The 26,182-nt window shown below is 40.9% G+C and overlaps 1 protein-coding gene across 1 annotated transcript in view; it reads right to left on the bottom strand.

Annotated features, from left to right (window-relative positions):
* Positions 1-2,508: 2,508 nt before the first annotated feature.
* The window catches only part of SLC37A3 (solute carrier family 37 member 3), an 85,532-nt gene continuing 61,858 nt past the window's right edge, over positions 2,509-26,182 (bottom strand). The window contains exons 14-15 of the transcript XR_473139.2: positions 6,634-6,723; positions 2,509-5,760 (exon numbers count right to left, since the gene is read on the bottom strand). The gene's annotated coding sequence lies outside the window, so the exon portion shown is untranslated. The remainder of the gene's footprint in view (positions 5,761-6,633; positions 6,724-26,182) is intronic.

Here is a 26,182-nt window from a genome sequence, read left to right on the forward strand (position 1 = left end):
GAGACAGAGAGAGACAGAGACAGAGACAGAGAGAGACAGAGACAGACAGAGAGAGACAGAGACAGACACAGAGACCTGGGCCAAGTCACTGCCCTCCTCAAAACTGAATTTCTTGCTGCCCTCTCCACTTCCCTAGAGACCTACTCCCAGGGATGCCACAAAAGACAAGGTCCAGCAGGTCCTATCATGCTGGAAAGTTCCAATATGAGTTTAGGGAGGCAAAATGGTAAGAGGGAGAGGGCAATGAAGGTTGGCACAGTGAATAGAGTCCTGGCTATGAAGCTAGGAGGATCTGGGTTTAAATGTGACCTCAGACATATCCTAGGTGTGTGACACTGGACAAGTCATTTAACCTTGTTTGCCTAGATCTTGTCCTTCTATCTTAACAGTTGTTACTAGTACAAAAGGGAAAAGTTTAAATAAAGGGGGGGGGGCATTGCTCTTCTTGTCAGAAATCTTGGATTCAAATTCTGCCTGCCTGAATTTTTACTATCTGGGTGGCCTTGGGAATGGCACCTTCCTTCCTTCAATCTCATCTGTAAAATGAGCTGATTGGTGGTAGTGGTAGTCTACATGATCTCTCAGGTCTTCTCTAGATTTCAGATCTATTGTCATCGACAGATTGTGCAAGGATCAGACCAATTAAGTTTGGAGATGGTCCCCCATCAGAAGTCTGGGTAATGTAGTGGAATTGCATGTTGGCTATGGGAGGGGGGTAGGAGAAGAGGAGGGAAAGAACATGAATCACATAACCATGGGAAAATATTCTTAATTAATCAATAAAATTAAATTTAAAAAAATTAGTCAACAACAAACAAAAGAAGTCTGGGTAATGGATTTTTTCGCTCATGACAAGCATGATGGATTTGGACTCTGAAGCCATGGGTTCCAATCTGATTCTGCCAATGACTAGCTATGTAATTTTTGACGAGTCTGAAAGCAAGTGTGTCGGACTTGACTTCTAAGTTCTCCACCTTTAAATCTCTGATCTAGGATCCTACAAAAATATATTTTTATACAAATATGTATATATGTATATACTTATATACATCACACATACACCTATGTCTATAGGTCATAGAACAACCACCTCGATTAGACTAGGCTATTTTTCCTGAAAGAATATTGATCCACAGAGCTAAGGTTATAACTAATAATCTAACCCCTTAGAGAGGAGTTCAAAGCTTCTCTTTCAGGCCTGACTGAGTCACACTCTGACCAGGCACCAGTGTGGTAAACACAAAGACGAGGAAGCTGTGCCAAAGGGAACGGAATTGATGCTGTATCTTTGCTGAATATCCTTTCTATGCTGTGACTAAGTAAAACGCTTTGTTGAAAAAAACTGTTAGATGGCTTATGAGTGTCTCATTTCTTTCCAGTCTCCTAATCTGAATCATCAGACTGGCCCGAGTAAAGACCAAAAAAAGCACACAATATCCTCTAGTTGGGGGCTTCTCAACCAAGAGTCCACAGATACTCAAGGAGTCCCTGGGTAGATTTCACGGGGTCTATGAACTTGGCTGGGAAAAATGAAATCCGTCTTTATTTTCACTAGCCTCTAGCCAAAATGTATTCTTTCCTTCAATGATGAAAAACATTTTTCTGAGAAAGAGTCCGTAGTTTTTACCAGATTGCCCAAGGGGTCTAGGACAAAAAAAAAAAAAAAGGTCAGGAACCCCTGCTCTAGACACACAAGGTTTTATTATGATGATAGAAGTACTTGGCGCAGGACCAATAACTCTAAGAAGGCAAATGCTTTGGAGAGAAAGAAGGATCTTTGGAGGAGGAGGAGGAGGGGAGCCAGAGTGAGGAATTAGATTAATGAAACAGAAAAAATCTGGGAGTAGTCAGGGAAGCAGTGCCTGGAGAGGAGAGCGAACCTCTTTGGGACTAAAACTACTGAGAGCTACTTCCATTAAAGGGGCTTTGAGAAAATGGATAAGAAGCCCAAAAAAGGTTGGGGCACCTACGATGGGGAAACGCATGGATTGCCACCCACACTTCTCAGTTTCAGGGTCTCATCCCCTGTGCAAGAAGGTGGAGCAGCCCCCCACCCAGAAGAGTTTTCAGACCCAAATTCTCTCACCCTGTTTCTGCCACTGACCAGCTCCCCTTCTACAGAAACCCCAGCACACTAGATTTCTCTGTTCTTGTCTCCTGCTTGGAGCATGCACTGAATGAAGTGAGGGGAGTATTTCTTCCTCTGCCTTTTTGAAGAGAGAATATTTGGTATGGCAACAGTTTCATACTTTGCTCTCCCAGTTATACTCTTAAAAAATTACTGAGGGGGGGAGAAGGGGCATCTAGGTGACTAGAGAGCCAGGCTTGGAGATGGGGCATCCTGGGTTCAAATCTGGCTTCAGACACTTCCCGGCTGTGTGACCTTGGGCAAGTCACTTCACCTCCATTGCCTAGCCCTTACCGCTCTTCTGCCTTGGAATCTACACACAGTACTGATTCTAGAAGGGAAGGTAGTGGTTTAAAAAAGTGACTAAGGACCACAAAGAGTTTTTGTTTATGTAGATTATATGTATCAATACTCTTAGACATTAAAATGAATGTCTAAAATGCTCCCTGATTCATTGAAAATTACATCTCTTGCATTTTAACATAACTAATATTTTTACAAAACAAGTATATTTCTCAAAACAAAATGTTTCACTGAGAGATTGGCATTGTTTTTCCATGTTTTTGCAAATCCCCTGTAATGTCTGGTTTGACAGAAGACAGCTGGATTCTCATATCTGCTCTGCATTCAATCTGTTGTTTCAGTTCAAGTATGTGAAGAAAATCAGCCTCACACAGATATGTAACTGGAAAAGGGAGAAGTATTTTAACAGGCAAAGAAAATCTTGGTTTTAGTGTAAAAATAGTTGCAACCTCATGGACCCCCCAGAAAAGGTCTCAGAGAGTTCCAGGGGTCTGTGGATCGCACTTTGAGAGATCACTGAAGTATAGGAGCCATCTCCCTCCTGATAGGACCCTAAGGGATAAAATTACTTATACAAGGGAATTAGAGATTTAAAAAAAGGGTCTTTGAGATGAATTCACAGGCCACTGGACATAGAATTTAACCCAAGGTTTGGAATCAAAAAAGATCTGGGTTCAAATCCCTTTTCTGACACTTATTAGCTACTTGAACCAAGGCAAATAATTCAACCTCTGGGAGCCTTAGTTTCCTCATCTGTAAAATGGGGATATAATACCTGTAGAACCCATATCGGTGGCTTGTTGTAGGGTTCAAATGAAGCAATATAGGTAAAGCATTCTGTAAGTCTTGGGATGGACAATTGCCTAGTCCATATTCTCCTCTTCTCCAAGTTGAGAAAAATAAATGGTACAAAGCCTCACAGTGGTGAATTAAACCAGAATGGTGCAGGAGAGTGAGTGCTGGATTTGGAATCAGAAGGTCAGGATTTGAATATCGGTTCCTTCTTGTCTCTGGGCCTCAGTTTCTTTACTTGAGAGAGGTCTAGGAGAGGATAGAGTGCTAGGCTTGGAGGCAGTTCAAATCCAGCCTCATAAACTTACCGGCTCTATGATCCTGGGCAAGCCACTTAACCTCTACCTGCCTCCCTTACATCATCTGTAAAATTAGGATAATAACAGCATTTACCTCCCAGGGTGGTTGTGAGAATCCAATGAGGTAATAGTTATAAAGTGCTTCCTATCTGGGATATGTAGATACTTTTCCCCTCCTTCCTTCCTTCCATTAAATGAGGGGGTTAGAGGAGTTATCATCAGAGATTCCTCCCTCCCCATCATCTGGTCCCAGCTCCTCTGCCTCCATAGCCAGCATCTCGGAGACACACAGAATTCTGGGCACTGCATTCTAAAAGAGGCTCTGACCAGCTGGAGGATATCTAGAGAGGAGCACTGTAGATAATGAAAGAGCTGCAAAATATGCCGTGTGCTTGAGGGAAATGAGGATGTTTAGAGTAGAGAAGACGAAGGAGAGACACCGAGTCGTGGAATGTTAGTGCTGGAAGTGGCCTTAGATGTGATCTGGGCTGGCCCCCTCACTTGATGGATGGGAAAGCTAAGACCTAGAGATAATGTCAGGCTTCAGAGGGGTGAAGATTTTGTCCTAGGGAAGGGGGAGCAGGCTCCTTTTAGATTGTTCCAGAGGGTAGAACTGGAAAGGATAGGGAATCTGATTTTATGATCCATGTTAGGAGCCTCTAGACAGATCCAGGAAAGACTTGCCATCAGCACCAGAAATTCCAGCACTGGGTAAGAAGTTCGACCAAGGTTCAACCAACAGGATGTCCCCCAACTCTAAGATCCTGTAAATCGGTGAAGAATGAGTTAGTTGTAAAAGTGCTATCAAACTAAACCAAAATCTCCATATTCTTGAAAAATACTCTGGACTCTATCTCATCTTTCCAGTGAAGATGAAGATGAAGTCTATCTCACCTTTCCAGTGGCTTCAGGCATTGCCTAGAGGTAGGTCCTTTCAAAAATTCAATTCTGGCTAAGGGAGTGTGTGAAAGGAGGGCACCTAGGTGGCACCTTGGGGTGCAAAAACTGCATTATTCTACCTCCTTTTCTCTATACTCACATCACCAGAAAAGTCTTCTAGACAAAGCTAATTATCCTGCTGGCCAAATCCCTTTGACTGGTTCTTCTACCTCCACCACTTAAGGAAATGCAACTCACAAGCATTTCTGGCAGAGCCTACTTCTTACTTGACAGTCCTAAGGGAAATTTATGTCCTTTGGTGGCAAAAAGCAAATATTGTCCTTTCATTGAAATCTATCAAAGAATTCTAACCCAAAGAGTTACATGTCTCTATGTTTTTATAGCTAGGGATCATTGTATTGCTTTCTTTTCTGTGAATTGACACATAAAGAAAAGCAAAAAACAACATCCTAATTTTGATCGACCAAGTAGTAACAGTCATCTCCATTATTAAAGCAATTCTTATTTTTTAAGATGACTTTTTTGGAGAAACTTTTAAGGGAAATAAAAGTATCCTATAGAACATTCCACCCCCAGCCACTCAAATAACTCAAATCCCACTGGAATTGATGGGTGGTCCCCAAGAGAGCAAGTTACTACTATTCTCAGTGTCCTAGTATGAACATGGAGGGAATGGAGTTTCTAGCACTTTTGCTTACAAGCCCCCTCCAATATACTTACCCATTAATAGTCGGCCAGCAGATACATTAATGTTGATTAGTTTTCAGAAAAGGGATTTACTCAGGTGGTATGATAAGAACAGGGTTTTTTAATTCCCTTAAACCAGAGATATACTCTTCTCTTGCATACACAGGATCCTTGGAGTAGAGAAATTCTATGGCAAAGGAGTAACTGCTCACTCCTGGTCTTGGAAGTCATGTTCTCCTTTCATAGAGTCCTCATGAAGTTCCTCTTATGGGTGGTACCTTTACATGTGGGTAACCTGGCTGCACTCTAAGAGTCATTGCTTTTTTTGAATTCACCACTAGCAAGCAGTACTCTGCATGCGCAGTCACATTCCACGAAGCTGTCATCTTCATTGACATTGAATGATTCTCTTTCTACAAATATCTGCTGTTGTTTTCTCTCTTGTTTCTCCACTGCTACCACCTCTAGTTACTGATAGGACCTCTGATGGGATTTCCAGATCTCCTGAACTTATCAGATCACCTGGGATCTCATGTCTCATAATATTCAGTCACTTAAGATGAGCAAATAAACAAAAAAGGAGCTGAAGTACCATGTACTCAAGGAGATGGTAGCTGGCAAATCAGAACCAGTTCAGAATAGTCCTCCACCCTGGAGATAACAAGGGAAAAAAGTGAGAGATATTCGAGTTGCTCTAATTTCCTTGATGTTGAAAAGAATGATTTATAAAAATGTCTTTTCCTTCTTTCCTCTCTTGTCCTCCTTCAAACTTCACTCTTAAATGTTTTCTGTATATCTCTATTTAGTTTCTGTATCTCATCAACCTTTCTCAAAACTGGCTTTACCCTCCACCACTTCTGTTTTATGAGGCAATTTAGCTCATAACCTTCCACCATCCTTGTCTATAATCAGGCTTTACAAAAGAGCCTGTTCTACACCAGTGTCAGCCATGGCTGCCATCCCTCTTTGACTGCCATGTAAGTCAAGGGTTTGCTGATTAAGGTTGTTTTGAGGCTCTTTTGCTCTCTTTGTTATAGCAATTGATTCACATTGGCTGAACTTCTGTACAAAATTATTTGAATTGGTGCCTATGTCATTTCATCTATTCACATCGCATTTTCCATCATCACTCTAAGTCACACTGGAATTGTTTTCATTTTGAAATTTGCTTTAACAAGTCAGTAGTCTGACTGTACACAAACATCTGATTGATTCAGAAATGATCCCCATATCAATAATAAGTTGTTCTCTGTCTGTTAAAATATAATCAACTTTTATAATATTATTCAGTGCTTCTCCTGTCCAATGCTTTCTAATTCTTTTCACAAAGTGTTCAATACTCCACGTGGCATGAAGAGTCTGTGTAATCTACAAAATTTTGACATTTCTCCATTCTGATATATTTTCAATGTATTTTTTACAATTTTCAGCTATTCTCATCTTTGTAGTGAAGACTCAGAGAATCAAAATATATGTTTGTTTATTTCGGAGGATCCTACCAAGTTCTGTATATAATTTCTTTACCTCTTTATCCTCTACAACAGATGATGACTCTTTTCCCTCTTTTTTTCTCTTTCTTGTCTCAAAAAGTACTATTTATTATATGCAGTGGCTCTGTGGAAGGGGAGAGAATTAAATTATGATGATTTGAAAAAAACAACAGAAGATATAAATAAAAACTTATTAAAATGCTTGATAATTGGGGCAAGGTGAAAAGGAAACCTGGGAAGACTTGTATGAACAGATGCAGAGCAAGGTGAGCAAAACCAGGAGAACAACTTAAGCAGCAACAACTGCATTGCCAAGACAAACAACTCTGAAAGACTTAAGGGCTCTGACCAACCACAATTCCAGCATGAAAGATACTGAGAGAGAGGTGATATATCAAAGTATAGAATGTGACATTTAAAAAAACTTAACCAATACAGAAATTTGTTTTGCTTGATGTAGTTGCTGATTAATGCTGATTAAAAGGGTTTCAATTTTCTTTTTTCCAATGGAGGAAAATGAGAGGAAGAGAAAATGGACTTTTGTTCACTGAAAAATTACTTAATTTGATTTAAAAAACAGAAGTGGAAGGGGGTTGCATAGGACTGAGAACTATTTGTATTTTTAAAAGGTTCTAATTGCTCTATTACTCCGTTACTAAATTCTCTATATAAGTCACTAAGGATGTATATTTAGGGTAAGGACTTTTCCCACAAAAGGAGTCCTATTTCTATCATCTCATTTTTCAACCATCCCAGGATAATTTCCCATTATCCCCATTGGATGAAATCCAAATTCCTCAGTCTGTCACTTAATGATTTACACAAACTGCTCTCATCTCCCATTTTCCCCACTCAATATCAAGTCTCCATCCACTCTGGTCAGGACAGTCTCCTTATTCTCATTCCTTTTCCTCACTCTCTTCAGGGGCTTCCTGTCTCAATTCCTTTACCACTGATCATGTCCTCCCATCCCCACTTCTTTAGTGAGAGTAATGAGATGAAAATGAATGAGTTGAAAATTATTCCAATTTACTCGCTAAAACTGATGGATTAACTAACAGAATCTAGAGAAAGTGAATGAAAATGAGCCCCAAATTATGAGATCACGGAATTAGACCTAAAAAGAATCTCAGCATTATCTAGTTCAATCATCTCATTTTGAAGATGTGAAAACTGAGGCCCAGAGAAGCTGGGCTCATTCAAGGTTACCCAAGGACTAAGTCAGAGTCCGCTGATATGAAATTCAGTGCTCAGCCCTCTGCCTTGTGCAATCTTTTTTGTCCTTCCTGCCTGAAATCAGACCACATAAGTGGTTCAGGAACTTCATAAAATGAGATGAACATCTTATTTCCATCATGAGAATCGGAGAATAATACTTTGAAAATGAAACATTAAGGGTAAGTCAGTTCAGTGTGATTATTTGATATTTGCCTTACTGTAGTTAAAAATTATACCTCTTTATCTTTGGGTCAAATTGTGTTGCTTTTGGCTAAGATCTCTGAAAGATTTAGAAAGCACAAAAAAGAATCCTATAAGCTTCACAGAAAGTGACAATTTGAGAGTGAGTTAGAGTTATAGCAAGAGAATGAAATAGTGAAACTGGTAGAATTTGGGGGGAAGTTCACAAATGGAGTCTCACTACAGGATTCCAAGTAACTTGGACTCTGATTTTGAAATAACCATTATAATAAAAGAGAGTGAAACAAAAATTTGCATGGATGTGTGCATCAGAAATTTGCCAACAGTCATGGCAAAGGAGTACTGGCCAAATTACCCCTCAAAGAAAATAGCATTTCCAGACCACAACTTATACTATCAACCAGTAATCATCAAAACTCTTAGTACTGCTTAAAAACATAGATCAATGGAACAGACTAGATAAGGAAAAAATCAGAAAGGACTGAACAAAATAACCCAGTGTTCTACAAAGCTGAGAACATAATCTACTTGGGGAAGAATACCCTATTCGACAAGAATTTCTGGGAAAACTGGAAAGCAGATTGGCAGAAATTCAATTTGAACATCACCTACCATAATAAGCTTAAAATGTTTTCACACTCTGAATGTTAAAGATCACCCCACTGGAAAAAAAAAAGCAAAGAGGACCAGCTGAGTACCTTTCATAGTTATGGTTGGGGGGAGATTTCTTAAGCAAACAAAAAACAGAGATAATCATTAAAAGACAAAATAAATAATTTTGATTATATGAAACTGGAAAGTGTTTTCATTTATAAAATCAATGCAACAAAAACAAGATGGAAAACTTTTGATCAGTAAAAAAAACAAAAAAAACAGCATAAAATGTCTCCCAAAAGGGAAACATTATTCAAAATGTATAGAAGAGAACTAATATATAAAAGCCATTCATTGATGTGTATATGATTGCTCTAGATCACTAAAAGAATAAAGAAAAAGTGATTACTCTGAAATTTCATCTCACCACTAGAAAATTGGCAGATAACAAAAGAGAGGAATAGTTAATACTTAGGAATTGTGGGGAAAAAAGCTAATCAATACACTGTTTTTAGAACATTGTCATTTACACCAAAGAAGTTAAAGATAAAGACATAGAAAATCAAAATTTTATAATATCAAAGAACTAGAACAAAACAGATACATTGTTTTGGGAATGTTTAAACAATCCTAGTACAGGAATATAATGGCATATTACTGTCATAAGAATTAATGTCATAAAAGATACCTAGGTGGCTCAGTGGAGAGAGGGTTAGACCTAGAGATGGGAGATCCTGGGTTCAAATCTGAACTTGGGACACTTCCTAGCTGTGTGGCCCTGGGCAAGTCATTTAACCTCCATTGTGTGGCCCTAGCCACTCTTCTGCTTTGGAACTGATACATATTGATTTTAAGGTAGAAGGTAATAGCTTAAAAAAGAATTAATGCCCTAAGAAACAATAACTATAAAGAATATAGAAAAATATGAGAAGACTAAACATGAACTGACAAAGTGAAATAAACAGAACCAGTAATGACTATAGCAATGCAAATTGAAAGATCAAATACAACTCTAATGGTACATAATAACCAAGTTTGGTCTTGAAAGAAGAAATGAAAAAATGCATCTCCTCCCTTTTTATTGCAGAAATGGGAGACTATGGGTGTAGAACATGTCATATCTTGTCAGTCTTATTTAATGTTTGTTTGTTTTTTATTTAGTTTTGCTGAACTGCTTTTTTCTTTTTTAATTTTCTCATTAGTGCGGTTAGGGTTTGGGGGTTAAGCAGGAAGGAAGAAAGGATATATTTGGAAATGAAAATGATATGAAAACAAAAGACACCAATATATTTCTTAAAAGAATTACTCCCAAGAAACTTTGGGGGGGATTCCAACTCATTGGAAAGAATAAAATATAACGTGGAAGACTGTAGAACATGGGTACTCAAATAAAGCTTGGCAGACCTAGAAGAGTCTAACGGTATCTGCCTTTGGGAAGAGAACTGCCATAAAGGCAACTCTCTATTTGGAGAAATCAGCCAGATAGGGGGGAGCTAGGTGGCTCAGTAGATAGAATGCCAAGTCTGGAGATGGGAGATCCTAGGTTCAAATTTGACCTCAGATACTTCCTGTTGTGGGGTGGGCCAGCCTCCCACAGGTCTTGGAGGTGGGACGGTATTGGTAAAATTATGGATGGGACACAGCTTTCACATTCAACCCGAAGCACAGGTTTCACAGGATAAACTGCTCTGCCTTGGCGGAGGCCTGACTTTATTTTACACCCTCATGATCACACATCTACTTGGCACACAGTTTCATTATCAACATACATGTTTCCATAGAACCTAACAACAGACAGGAAGCCTAGGGAGATAATCAATGAAACATTGTTGCTAAGGGCAGGACCAGTGGGTAGAATCAGCATGGCACAGATTTGCCAGAAGTTTTTATGCCTAGAAAAGAGGGTCCTATCTAAGTGGATATATAAGAATCCTTAGGTTTAATTTTGTAAGTGGGATCTCCTGGTAATATCCTGGGGGAACAGAGTGGGACATCTGTATTAACCCTGCAAGCATGTTGCTCTCATCTATTTTTCCTGGGGCTAAGTAAGAATAATAATCATAGCAATTCCAATAATAAGGGGATGTTAATAAGGAAAGTCACTTAAGAGGGGTTTCAGTGGGTGTTTCTATCCTTCCTGGGGACTGCTTTGCAGTACCTAGGTTCCCCATGGATCGTGTCAAACAGCATGGTCTTTGATGGCTCCCCGCAACTTCCCAGCTGTATGACTTTGGTCAAGTCACTTAACCCCCATTGCCTAGCCCTTAACGTTTTTCTGCCTTGGAATCAATACACAGTATTGACTCTAGGATAGAAGATAGCAATTTTTTTTTCAAGAAAAATAAAACTTTAACCCCAACTGAATAAAGTAATCAACTCCAATAATTTTTAATTATCTTAATGCCATCTGTCAAAATGAGCCTAATATAGTCCACCTTTCTAACTTAGTGTTCTGAGCTAAGAGGGATTTGCAGAGATTAGCATCTGCTTGTGAATTCACTGGCAAGCACACACTTATTTTCTGACAGTTCTTTCTGTTTGCCAACACCTGCCTTATCACCCCTACTTGACCTGAATTCTCCTTTCCCGGCCTCTCCTCACCCCCAAACCCTTCTACCACATATACCTGGTTTTCCAAATAAGTATCTTCAGCCAGAACTGGAGTCCAGGGAGCCCTCTGGGCCTCCCAAGTGACTCAACCCTGGGATGGGGAGGAAAGGAACCATGATAGCCAAGCACAGAAAACCTGACCTTCCTCGGCAGTATCCCTTCCCAGCTCCTCATTTTCTGTCTTCCCTGAGTCACCAACTGGTTGCCCTGAACTTTTCAGGCAACATTCTCAGTGGCCCAACAATCATCAGCTATGGGAATGCGTTGTCCTTAGTGGGGTTCCTTCTAATGGGCTGGATGCAGGATGGATGGCATAGGATGCCCCCAGCAGCTGATGGAAATCCTCTCCAAGGAAATCCCTCCTCTCCTTCCCCACACGGAGAGCCTCCCAAGAAAACTAAACTATGTGGAGGGTAGGGGGACAGCAAGGTGGCTCAGTAGAGAGATGGAGAGCCAGATCTAGAGAAGGGAGGTCCTGGGTTCGTATTTGATCTCAGATACTTCCTGGATGAGTCACTTGCCCCACTTGCCTAGCCCTTCTCTTCTGCCTTGGAGCTGATACACAGTATTGGTTTTAAGATGGAAGGTAAGGGTTTTTGTTCTAATTTCTCTAGAGAACCCAAATCACTCTCTGAGAGTTCTTGACTCAGTATTTTAGTCACCAGTTGCAGCAGTTACACTCATTCCAAATCATTACTGGAGTTGGGCAAGGATTGGGTTGAATTTTTGTCCAGCTTTCAGCCAGATTCTACCACTGCATTTTGGTCCAAGGGCCCCACTGCCCACTCTTACTCCATCTCCACCCCCCAAAATGGATAAGATCTTATATATAATTTCCTTGTCATTTGCAATTTCTTTTTTTTTTTAATTTTATTGGTATAGGGAACGTCTTAGTGAGGAAACTCCCTCTACCAATGTAGAAATTTGTGATAAATGTCATATATATAATTTCTCTGTCATTTGTAATTTCTTCTTCTTGGGGGGGGGCGGTATAGGGAAATGTTGTAGTGAGGAAACTCCCTCTACCAATACAGGATGTTACTTGGGCCACAGATTATATGGGAGTTACTCAGACCAGTGAGAATTTGTGTGACTTGCTTTAAATCCAACAGCCACTGTCAGAAGCAAGACTTAAACTGAGGACTCTCTGCCTCCAAAGCTGGCTCTTGGTCACTACCCCAAGATGCTTCTTGTAGCCAGGGAAGTCAGAAATGCAAGTTTTTTTGTGTTTTGATTCTAATTCTTTGCCTAACTGGCTGGGTAGCATTGGACCTGGGTTGCATTTATGCTTCTTCCTCATGATTCACCTCCCAGGTGATTCAACTCTAAGGGTGGGGATGACTGAGGGATAATGAGTCTTTTTTAAAGTTTGCCTCATAAAGGAAATGATGAGTTTGTTTTTTTTTTAACTTTTACCTTCTGTCTTGGGATCAATAATATGTTATGGTTTTCTTTGGGGGTTTTGGTTATCTATGATTTTGCTCTTAGAACAATGGACAATATGGAAGTGTGGCAATAAAAATAAAATTTTAAAAAGAATCATTAATATGTATCAGTTCCAAGGTAAGAGCTAGGCAATGAAGGTTAAGTGACTTGCCCAGGGTCACACAGCTAGGAAGTGTCTCAGGTTAAATCTGAACCCAGGATCTCACATCTGCAGGTCTGATGCACTATCTACTGAGCCACTCAGCTGCCCCAAGATGTTTAGGTCTTGAACCTTTTCCCCAATTCAGATCCCTAACCACACCACATCACCACTACCACTCCCAACTTCCCCAGTAGCATTTCAGTATAGACTAGTGAACAGTTTGCATGATTTCCTTCTATTGCAAGACTTTTCTCCCTAAAACTTAAGGCAGTCAGTCATTTCTAGTAATCCCAGAGAGTCCATCGAAATAATTAAATAGTGTGGGACAAACCATCCCGTCCTGGGGACAGGGGCAATCTCCAAGTACATGCACTACTGATGGTAGGCCAAGAATATTGGCTAGACCGGAAAGTCACTAAGTAACAGACTATTTTTTTACTAGGAGTCTGCGGAAATGAGGGTTATGGTCCGAATGTCTCTAACCATAGTTTTAGTGGACTAGACATTCAATATGATTCAATAGTATGAAGTGGAACCAAAAAAAAAAAAAAACCAACTTATCCAAAGCCTGGTGCCCTCCTTCCCCCCTGTTCCCCACTAGAAACTTGGATTCTGCCCCCTGGAGCCACCACGGGCTCTGATTTTACCTGCTGTGTTATTTGATATAATCTCTTTTGTTCTGGACTGGTATGTGCTCTGACTGGCTCAGAAATCCTCTGGTGGGGGCTCTTGGTTCTTTGAGGGAATGCTGACCTGGACCGCTTAGCCCCCTGGCTGGCTTTCTTTTAGTTACTGCACTTGCTGGGGAATCAGCACCCATGAAAGGAACCCTCCGTTCCTCATCTCCACAAAGATGCTTTCTTCGGCGCTTCTTCCCGAGCCGGCACGAACGGTCCTGACCCTTTCCGCGCTAATGACAGTATTGGGAGACGCTGACTCACCCTCCTACTAACCACCGCGGAACAGACCACATTTAGCTTCTCCAGCGGCGCTTGGCCAGCAGGAACATGGACTCGGACTCTCTGGCCTCTCCCTGGACGCTGGCTAGCCTCTTTGCAAGCTCACCAAAAGCGCCCGGGAAGCCGCCGCACCGACAGCTCCTCACAGTTCCCGGAGGAGGTGCAGCCGGCTCAGACGGGCTCCGGGCATTTACGCCGGAAAATCAGGCTCGGAGATTTATTGTTTTGTTGGTTGTCTGGCTTTTAGGAAGTGCCAGCTGAAATGTTAATAACGCAGATTAAATCTGAGCTGTGCATACAATACCTCCGGCCCTACTCCTGCTCCCCGGGACCTGTGGTTAAATGTTTACCAGCACACCGCGGCCATAAATCCAGCCTGCCGCTTTATCACTCGGGGCCAAAGAAAGAGAACAGGCAGCGCAAACATCCGGTGGTCGGCCGGGGCTCCGGCTGCGAGGCGATTTTCACTTCCCCCATCTCCCATTTTAACGTACCTGAGGGATTCCCCCAATGGAATATACTTTCCTTGAAGGCAGGGGTGATGTCATTCACTGACTGCTGGGACACGGCGCCTCCCTCCTCCCCAAATCAATCTTTTTTTTTTTTTAACCTTTACCTCCTGTCTTAGAATCAATACTAAATATGGGTTCCAAGGCAGGAGAGTGGTAAGGGCTGGGCAATGGGGATGAAGTGACTTGCCCAGGGTCAGCAAGACATCTAGATCAAAATATCCAATGGGCAGTTGGGGACATGCAATTAGAGCTCAGGAGAAATTAAGTCTGGGTTCTGGGAGCTGAGAAGAATCAGCAGCATAGTACCAAAATATTCATAGCTGCCAAAAATTGGAAAACGAGGGGATGCCCTTCAATTGGGGAATGGCTGAGCAAATTATGGTATATGTTGGTGATGGAAAACTATTGTGCTCAAAGGAATAATAAATTGGAGGAGTTCCATGGAGACTGGAACAACCTCCAGGAAGTGATGCAGAGCGAGAGGAGCAGAACCAGGAGAACATTGTACACAGAGACTAATACACTGTGGTATAATTGAATGTAATGGACTTCTCCATTAGCGGCAATGCGGTGATCCTGAACAACTCAGAGGGATCTATGAGAAAGAACGCTATCCACATCCAGAGAAAAACTGTGGGAGTAGACACCCAAGAAAAACAACTGCTTGATCACAAGGGTTGATGGGGATGTGATTGGGGATGTAGACTCTAAATGGTCACCCTCCGGCAAACATCAATAACATGGAAATAGGTCTTGATCAATAACACATGTTAAACCCAGTGGAATTGTGCACCAGCTATGGGAGGGGATGGAGGGTGGGGAGGGAAAGAACATGATTCATGTAACCATGGGAAAATATTCTAAATTAATTAATTAAATAATTAAATAAAACTTTTCAATTAAAAAAAAAGAATCAGCAGCATAGAAATGTAATTGAACCCCTGGGAGTTGAGATTACCGAATAAGAGATTATATTGAGAAAAGAGGGGACAGGACAGAGCCTTGGGATTTGCCCATAGCTGTGGAGTGTGACATAAAAGATGATCCAGCCAAAGAAACTGAGGTGAGGGTAGGGGACCAGCCGAGAGATTCATGCCATCAAAATGTAGAGAGGAGGGAGCCGAAAGGAGGGGGAAAATGGTTATCAGGAGTAAATGCTGCAGGGAATTCAAGATGGATGAGGATTCAGGAGAGGTTATTAGGCTTGGCAATTATCTGCCTATGAGACATCTAGGATAAAACAAGGCAATAAATATGAAAACACTTTGAACTCTTTAGGGTACCAGGTGAAGAATCAGAAGCTTAAGGAAAGCCCAATAACTAGGGAATGGTTGAACAAATGGTGGCATATTAATGCAAGACGATAATTTTGTTCCCTAAGTAATGATGAAAGGGATGGTTTCAGAGAAACTTGGGAAGACTTGTATGAACTGGTGCGGAGAGAAGTAAGTGAGAAAATAACATTTTATACAATAACAGCACTGTAAAAACCACCAAGTTTGAAAGACTCATGAAATCTCTGCTCACTGCAATGACCATGTAATTCTAGAGGACTGATGAAGGATTTAACTCCCCACTTTCTGAGAGTGAAGTAATGGATTCAAGAGGCAAAATGACACGTGGACATGGACAATATGGGAATTTATTTTTGATTATGAATGTCTGTCTTAAGGGTTGTATTTTTCTTTTTTCTTGGTATGTAGGTGGGAAAAGTAAGAAGGGACCTACAAGTAGGGTTGGAAAAAAAAAGGAAAGACTAAAAGAAAGGTCAGATCTTGAAGATCTTGAAACATCGTTTTTCTGAGGGATTCCCCCAAGCTGAAATGTCCAAAAGAGAAGGCCAAAAGAAATGACAACCAGGACACATTTTTAAGTAATGTTAAAAACAGAAGCAAGTTGTACACAATAAAGATTTACAATTTCATGTAAAAGTTCCCTCTTTTTGTTCTATTCTGTATATAGGAGTGCTCGTTTTAGTTGATTGAAGTTCAGAAGGAGAAAAATAGGGTGTCACACCCCATGAACAGTAAATTCCATGGAAATGTTGTGTATTGTGTCTCAGAAATTTTCTGCGATCCAGAAATATACTCACAAGATTTGCCAGAATATCAGTGCAAAGGCTATCTCTCACCTTCTTTTGTCTCCTGCCACTAATTATGATGCTACTAATGATCTGCTATCTGTTCTAGATCTTGAAACACCGGAAGAAGTGTGCTGAAATGCAACAAACTTATGGGCTGCCCTCCCTAGAGGTCAGAACTGGAATCCTTATCACCTTAGACAAGTCATTGAACTTGCTTTGGTTTCTGTCAAGTGCCCTGGAGCCACTGGTAGACAAACTGGTTTAGCAGAGCCCCTTTGGGGAGACACAGTGCTGAAAGCAGGAGGAAGAAAGGGACTGTGAGAGAGGAGCCATTTCTGAGCATTGGGACATTTCACAGGTTTCACTCCAATGGATCCAAGGAAATCAGCTCCTCACATGTGGCAGAGAGGAAATGAGCCTTGTCCTGAAGGCACAGGGCAAAAAAAAATATCAGAGGAGGGCAGGACAAGGGTCAGAGACTGGGAGAACTGAGAGTATATTAGACTCGCAGTTTCTAGCTGACATGAAACTGGGCCAAGCTACTGGTAACTCATTAACCAGAAGCATCATTTTAAACTGCACAGTAAGATTGGAGTCACCGTAAAGAGTGACTGGATCACAGATGGGAAAAACTAGTGAAGCGTATGCCTGATGAGGAGGGAAATGGATCTCTTTTGGGGGCTGGGAGCAAAGGATGATGGGCTTAGCAGCCAGGAGATAGGAGATGGAGCCAGAGACTCCACAATGCCCTGGAAGGTAGATTCAAGAGCTTCAGTGTAGCAATCATAATGACAACTGCCATTCCTAGAACGCTTTAGATTTTACAAAGCACTGAGCATGAAATACATCCTTTGATCTTCACAGAAGCCTTATGCAGTAGGAGCTGTAAGATAGTATTATACCTATTTTCCAAGGGAGAAAATGGAGGCTCAGAGAGGTAAAGGGATGTGATCATGGTTACACAGCTCTGAAGTACTGGGGGAAAAAAAAGGATTTGGACCTGGATTTTTCTGACTCCCAGTTCAGCATTTTTTTTTTTAAATTTCACTAAGAAAACAGAGAGGAAGAGAAGAGGAATAAAGAGGTACAAATGGTGAGATAACTAGTAAGAAGATGGTGAGGGGACACACAAAATGTCAGGCAGATTCAGGTGAAGGGAGGCAGCAAACTAAAAATCTAAGACTGATCTTCCCAACTAATGTAAATGAGTCAATCGGTTCCTTGGTTTCCTTCCAAATTTCAGTATTTCCCTTGTTTTCTAGACCCACCCAGGGTGCACTTCTGGGAGCAGCAATAGACCTTTTACTAAGTCTCCAGGGATCTGCTCCAAGACTGACTCAGAGCAAATAGTCCTGCCTCCAGATTTCCTTTTGCCCACATCCCAGCAGCCGCAGTGTCAGCACTCGCTGCTCCCAGGGAAGGCACTGAACTGAGGCTGTGGTGAGCAAGCTGTGGGAAGACCTGACTCACCCTGTCCTCAGTCACTTACATCACTGCTGGAGCTGACTGAAGGAATGATGAGTCACTGGGAGCTGGGGATTCTATTCCTAGCCCTGCCAAGGGCACGGGTGTTCTGGCAGACCCCTTGGCACCTTCCCCAGTCCTCCTTTCCCAGGCAGGCTGCCAGGATACAAGTGCTAACATGTACAGAGTGCCTTGAGCTTCTTAGACACAAACCTTGCAGCTCCGACCATCCTCCCTGCTTCTCTTAGTGGCTTTGGGAAATCACCAAGCAGAAGATGAAATTGAAATAAATTTTCTTTCATCTCATAAATGGACTAGTAATAATAATAAAAAATAGCTAACACATAGCACTTACTATGTGCCAGACATTTTACAACTATTTTCTCATTAGATCCTTATAATAATGCTAGTCTGTTATCATATATGTCAAGGTTATCATTTCCCCCATTTTACAGATGAGAAAACTGAAGCAAATAGGTTAAATGACTTGCCCAGAGCCACAGAGCTAGTTAGTGTCTGAAGCTGGATTTGAATTCTGGTCTTTCTGACTGTAGGCTAGTGCTCTATCCACTGTATAATCTGCCTGTAGTGGATAACTATTCCAGGAAAAAGAAGAGCTTGTAGAATTACTCAAATGAATCACCTGGTGATTTATTTTAGCCTCAAACCTCAAGCCTCAAGGACCCAAGTTTAAATTCTGGACACCACAAGCAAGACTTAAATACCCACAGACCCACATAATTATGCAGGACAGAACTTACCAACAGAAATCTAAATACGAAAGTGGTTGTGTTCTCACAAATGTCCATCTACTTCATATTGACTTTGAATGTGTTTTATACATATACATGTGTGTGTATAGAAAGACCAAGGTAGAGTTTTTTCCTGTTTCTCTTTTTCCTGAATTACATGTAAACAGGAGGAGTCAAGGTGGCTGCACAGAGGCAGCAAAAGTTCAGACCTCTGAAAACCCTTCCTCACTGATCAAAAACACAATGCTTCGAGGGGACTGAAAACCAAATCTAACAACAGGACAGAATGAGGGAACCCAGGGGGCAGCTGGGTAGCTCAGTGGATTGAGAGCCAGCCCTAGAGATGGGAGGTACTAGGTTCAAATCTGCCCTCAGACACTTCCCAGCTGTGTGACCCTGGGCAAGTCACTTGACCCCCATTGCCTAGCCCTTACCACTCTTCTGCCTTGGAGCCAATACACTGTATTGACTCCAAGACAGAAGGTAAGGGTTTAAAAAAAAAAAGAATGAGGGAACCCTCCTCCTGGATCTAGCTTAAAAGGTACACTCCCCCCAAAAAGCCTGAATTCAAAAACATGTGGGTTTAAGGGGAAGGAAGAAGGAAGGTCCCAGGACCCTTCTTCCACCTACAGTGCTGAGCTTTCAGTAGTGGCTGGAAACTCTGGGTGGGCAATGGTGCTAGACCAGAGGGAATACCTTACTGGTACAGTTGTGCCCAGACAGCACAGAGACAATTGGAGGAGAAGCACAGAGTCACAGCCAAGACGCCCCATCTTGCCCCACACACAAACACACTTGAGGTTTTGGCTTCAGGGCACAGTCAGTTTTGCAGATCAACTCTGCCCAGACTCAATCTCATCAATAGGGCAGATAAGAAGCCTTCAGAGGGCAGGGACGCTCAAGCTCCAACACCCCTCCCCTATAGATTGATCTGAGAGCCTTGGCAGTCTTTCTTTGCTTAGTACAGGTCCAAAGGGCAAAGGCTGCAACCATTTCAGACCACAACCTTGATAACAGGGCAGGAAGCCCAGCTCCTTCTCAGCTTCTGCTGTCAGTTGGAGAAGATCTGACTAACATGATCAATCAGTAGAACAGAGAAGAAGTGCCTTCAGGACAGAACAGCCCAAACCCACAGATCCAGCACATAATGAGAGGAGCAAGACTGTAGGCAACCACAGGGGAAAAGAAGAGGAAACTATGAGTAAACAACAGAAAAAGAAAAAAGAAATTATAATCAATTCTATCCAGGCAATGAACAAAGGAGGATCAATGGAACAGAGGAGGATCAAGGAACACCAAGCAAAAACACAGAAAACTCCAGTGAATTAGACACAGGCTTTGGAAGAACTCAAAATACAATTAAAAAAACAATTAAGAGAAGCTGAAGACAACTGGGGAAAAAAAAGTCTTAAAAAGGAAGATAAGTCATCTTGAAACAGAGAAACTTGAAGTAAAATGAGAAAATAGTGTCTTGAAAGCCAAAATTAATGAGAATGAAAATGAGGCAAGAAGATGAAAGGTTAAAAGAAGGATAACTAAAAAGCCAGGGACAAAATTCAGTCTTTAAAAACTAGAATACAACAACTAGAAGCAAATGACTTCACAAGGCAGTAGGAAACTATAAAACAAAATCAAAAGAATGAAAAAATTGAGGAAAATATGAAACACCTCATCCACAAAACAGAAGATCTAGAAAACAGGTCCAGGAGAAACAACTTAAGAATCATTGGACTACCAGAAGATCATGACAAAAGAAAAAGCCTGGAAATCATTCTATAGGAAATTATTCAAGCAAACTGCTCTGACATTCTAGAGCAAGAGGGAAAAGTAGAGATTGAAAGAATCCACAGATCACCTCCTATACTTAATCCTCAATTAACAACACCCAGGAATGTTATAGCCAAATTTAAGAACTACCAGACCAAGGAAAAAATATTACAAGCTGCTAAGAAGAAGGCATTCAGATACCATGGAACCACAATTGGGATAACACGGGATCTGGCTGCATCTACACTGAAGGACTGAAAGTCATGGAATATGATATTCCAGAAAGCAAGGGAACTAGATCTAAAACCAAGAATCAACTACCCAGTAAAACTGACTATATTCTTGCAGGAGAAAGTATGGTCATTTAATAAAATAGAAGACTTCCAAACATTCATAAAAAAAAGACCAGACTTGAACAGAAAATTTGATGCCCAAAGACAGAACTCAAGAGAATCATCAAAAGGTAATTAAGAAAGGTGGGGGAAAAACTTTTTTTTAGGGGACCCAATAAGGTAAAATGATTGGTATCCCTACAAGAAAAGAGGATATTGGTAATGCTTTTTTTAAAAACCCTTACCTTCCATCTTGGAATCAATACTGTGTATTGGTTCCAAGGCAGAAGAGTGGTAAGGGCTAGGCAATGGGGGTTAAGTGACTTGCCCAGGGTCACACAGCTGGAAAGGGTCTGAGGCCAGATTTAAACCTAGGACCTCCCATCTCTAGGCCTGGCTCTCAATCCACTGAGCAACCCAGCTGCCCCTGATATTGGTAACTCTTAAAAATAGTTATTATCACCTGGGTAGCTAGAAGAATTATACTTAGAGGGAAAAGTGACAAACTGTATAGGGTGAAATGCCAAAACATATATATAACTAGAAGTAAAAAAAAGGAGGTGAATACTAAGAGAAATGGGAAAAGAGACAAAATGGGTCAAATGTATATGTCATAAAGAAGAGCATTGCAGGAGTCGGGGAGAATACCAATACACTGGAAGGGTAAAGATTATGAATTTCAAAACTATTCCACCCTAATCAGACCATTCTTTAGAAGATGTGATTTAGCTATTTCCTGTTCAGTAACAATGGAGATACTTGGAATAACAGAATCAGGTCTTGGAAACTCTACATTCTTCACCCTACTCAGTTTAACAAGATTTTGAAGGTCTGCATCAAACTCAAGCTTTAATTATCTGAGGATATGGCCTTCAACAGACATGTGCAAAAAAAAAGGACAGACCTCTGGGCTGTCCTAAGTCAAGCTAAGTCCTCATTGGTACAGATGAGATGCAGAAAAATGATGTAAAAATGTCCATATAAGGCATGGCACTTCCTGGCCATGACTCTGGCTGGCAGCATGCTAAGTGTTCTGATTTCTTGGAGTGTTGGGTGGTGAGTTTTGCCCTGGAGCTGATTTCAGGTTCGAGCATCTTAGCTGAACCCCTTTGGATGTCAGGCTGATTCCTTCCTCCTTCATACTCCAAATCCTTACGCCCTTATCTCCTGATCTCCTGCCTGATTCAGGCAGGGGAAGAGGGAGAGAAAAAAACTACTCCTTCTTCTTTCTTCTTCTTAATCTTCTCCACTATCAATTAAATCACCATAAAATTTGGCAGCTGACTTGGGTATTTTATTATTTGGGATTTCCCTTGGTGACCACTTAAATTTAGATTTTTTCAGTCTCAACCATAATTTAACCCTTTACAAGAGGTTGGAGACAGAAAATACTTATTTCTTACATGCACTGAAATTGACACAAAGAGGGAAGAACAATCAGATCCATTGAGGCAGAGAATTGATTCGTGCCCTATAGAGAAGTAGAAGGGTAATAAATGGACTGGTGGGGAGGGAAGCAATACAAGGGGGGGTAGTTTAAAAAGACTGTTAAAAAATGAGGGGAATAAGAAGGGAGGGGGAGTAGAAAGGGAAGAAAAATAAGGGTGGGAATTAGGGGGAATGATTAAAAACAAAACACTGGTAAAGAAGGAAATAGTGAAAGAAGAAAGGGCAGGACTAGGAGTGGAAATCAAAATGTTGGGAAATACATGATCATAACTCTGATTGTGAATGGGATGAATTCACCCATAAAGCAGAAGCATATAGCAGAGTGGATTAGAAACCAAAATCCTACCATATGTTGTCTATAAGAAACACACATGAGGAAGGTAGACACACAAAAAGTAAAAAGTAAGTGGATGGAGCAAAATCTATTGGGCATCAACTGAGAAAAAGAAGGCAGGATTCACAATCACGATATCTGACAAAGCCAAAGTAAAAATGGATCTAGTTAAAAGAGATAGGGAAGATAATTACATCCTGATAAAAGGCAGTATAGACAATGAAGAACTATCATTACTCAACACGTATGCACCAAATGGCAGAGCATCCAAATTTCTAAAGGAGAAACTAGTGGAGCTCAAGGATGAAAGAGATAGAAAAACTATACTAGTGGGAGACCTAAACCTTCCTCTATCAGAGCTAGATAAACCAAAAAATAAATAAGAAAGAGGTAAGAGAAGTGAATGAAATCTTAGAAAAATTAGAGTAAGTAGACATGTGGAGAAAAATAAATAGGGACAAAAGGGAATATACCTTTTCAGCAGCACATGGTACATTCACAAAGATTGACCATGTACTAGAGCATAAAAGCATTGCAAACAAGTACAAAAGAGCAGAAATAATAAATGCAACCTTTTCAGACTACAATGCAATAAAAATAATAATTAGCAAGTGTACCTGGAGAAGCAAATCAGAAATTAATTGGAAATTAAATAATACAATTCTCCAAAATTGGTTAAAGAACAAATCATAGAAACAATGAATAATTTCATTGAAGAAAATGACAATGATGAGACATCCTTTCAAAATCTATGGGATGCAGCCAAAGACAAATTAGGAGGAAATTTCTCTCCTTGAGTTCATATATTAACAAATTAAGGAGGGCAGAGGTCAATGAATTGGGCATGCAAATTAAAAAACTAGAAAGTGAACAAATTAATAATCCTCGGCTGAAAACTAAATTAGAGATACTAAAAATTAAAGGAGAAATAAATAAAATCAAAAGCCAAAAAAACTATTTATTTAATAAATAAGACTAGAAATCTCTTATAATCAGAGAAATGCAAATCAAAACAACTCTGAGGTATCACCTCACACCTAGCAGATTGGCTAACATGACAGCAAAGGAAAGTAATGAATGCTGGAGGGGATGTGGCAAAGTAGGGACATTAATGCATTGCTGGTGGAGTTGTGAATTGATCCAACCATTCTGGAGGATAATTTGGAACTATGCCCAAAGGGCGATAAAAGATTGTCTGCCCTTTGATCCAGCCATAGCACTGCTGGGTTTGTACCCCAAAGAGATAATAAGGGAAAAGACTTGTACAAGAATATTCATAGCTGAGCTCTTTGTGGTGGCCAAAAATTGGAAAATGAGGGGATGCCCTTCAATTGGGGAATGGCTGAACAAATTGTGGTATATGTTGGTGATGGAATACTATTGTGCTCAAAGGAATAATGAATTGGAGAAATTCCATGGAGACTGGAACGACCTCCAGGAAGTGATGCAGAGTGAGAGGAGCAGAACCAGGAGAACATTATACACAGAGACTGACACATTGTGGTATAAGAGAACATAATAGACTTCTCCAGTAATGGCTTTACAATGTCCCAGAACAATCTGTAGCGATCTATGAGAAAAAAACAACAACAACAAACAAACTATCCTCAAGCAGAGGACAAACTGAGGGAGTAAAAACACCGAGGAAAAGCAACTGCTTGACTACAGAGGTTGAAGGGGCATGATCAAGGAGAGACACTAAATGAGCACCCTAATGCAAATATCAACAACAAGGAAATGGGTTCAGAGCAAGGACACATGTAATACCCAGACAAATTGTGCGTTGGCTAGGGAAGGGATGGCTGGGGGAGGGGGGAGGAAAAGAAAATGATCTTTTTCCAATGAATAATGTATGAAAATGACCAAATAAAATAATGTTTAAAAAAATAAATTAAATTTAAAAAAAAAGAAAAGGAAAAAAATGACCAAATAAAATAATGTTCAAATTGAAACAAATAAATAAATAAATGAGACTAGAAGTTGGTACTTTGAAAAAACAAATAAAATAGACAAAGTACTGGTCAATCTAATTTTAAAAAGGAAAGAAGAAAACCAAATTAATAGCATCAAAGATGAAAAGGGAGACCTCACCTCTAATGAAGAGGAAATTAAGGCAATCATTTAAAACTATTATGCCCAATTATATGGCAATAAATATAGCAATCTAGGAGATATGTATGAATCTTTACAAAAAATATAAATTGCCTAGATTAACAGAAGAAGAAATAAAATACCTAAATAACCCCATATCAGAAAAAGAAATTGAACAAGTCATCAAAGAATTCCCTAAAAAAATTCCCCAGGACCAGATGGATTCACAAATGGATTCTATCAAACATTCCAAGAACAACTAATCCCATTATTATACAAACTATTTGATAGAATAAGCAAAGAAGGAGTTCTACCAAATTCCTTTTATGACACAAATATGGTACTGATTCCAAAGCCAGGCAGGTCAAAGACAGAGAAAGAAAACTATAGACTAATCTTCTTAATGAACATAAATGCAAAATCTTAAATAGTATACCAGCAAAAAAAGAATCCAGTAAGAGATCACAAGGGTTATTCATTATGATCGGGTGGGATTTATACCAGGAATGCAAAGATGGTTCAATATTAGGAAAACCATCCACATAATTGACCATATCAACAAGCAAACCAACAAAAATCACATGATCATCTCAATAGATGCAGAAAAGCCTTTGACAAAATTCAATACTCATTCCAATTGAAAACACTATAAAGCATAGGAATAGAAGGGTCTTTCCTAAAAATAATGAACAGTAGGACTTCCGGTTAAGATGGCGGCTTAGAGAAAGCTGAAGTTCAGATCTCCGGAAAACCCTTCCCGACCGATCTCAAACTAGAAGCTCCTAAGGCGCCGAAATTCAAAACGATCAACAGCACAGACCCTGGGAACCCTCCTCCTGGACCTGGACCCGGTTCAAAAGGTACGGCTCCCCTTAAAAGCCAGAACCCGAGATCCCTCGGACCTCAGGGGTAGGAGCGCAGAGTCCAAGGCTCCCGGAAGCGGCAGCCGCGCCGGGCTCAGAGAGCAGGGTCTGAGGAACAACAACCCTCAGGGTCTTCTACCCAAGTCCCAGTCCGGGTGAAAGTTACTGCCTGGGGCTTCCGCTGCAGAGTGCCGGTAGGTCCGGGTGAAAGTTACTGCCTGGGGCCTCCGCTGCAAAGAGCTGGTCGGTCCGGGTGAAAGTTACTGCCTGGGGCCTCCGCTGCAGAGAGCTGGTCAAAACAACAGCAACCCTCAGGGCTGGCAAGACAGCCTCACGGGCTGGATCCTGCTATCCAAGTCTCAGTGAAAGTCTGTGCTCTCGGAGCTTGGGGAAGCGGCAGCCCATCCCCCCGCAGGCCGACGAAACAGCCTCACGGCCAGCGATTCTGAAGGCAACTTCCGGAAATCGAGCCAGGGGGAGAGTGTGGCCTCGTGGTCCGACCCTTCCATTCCAGTTCCAGTGAGGCATATTCAGTTTAACCCAGGGAACGCTCATAGAACCAACATCTGCCCAGGACTAAAGCCACTGATCACCAGACAAAGACAAGAAAAGCCAATCCTCCACGTTCAGAGATGACAAATTCCACAGAAGCACAGAAGCCCCAAAATACCAAGAAAAATAAGAAGAAAGGGGCGACTCTGGACACATTCTATGGAGCCAAAATACAAAATACAGAGCAGATAGAAGAAGATATACAAGAAAATTC

The sequence above is a fragment of the Monodelphis domestica genome, chromosome 5 (assembly GCF_027887165.1).
Source record: "Monodelphis domestica isolate mMonDom1 chromosome 5, mMonDom1.pri, whole genome shotgun sequence".
NCBI classification, from domain to species: Eukaryota; Metazoa; Chordata; class Mammalia; order Didelphimorphia; family Didelphidae; genus Monodelphis; species Monodelphis domestica.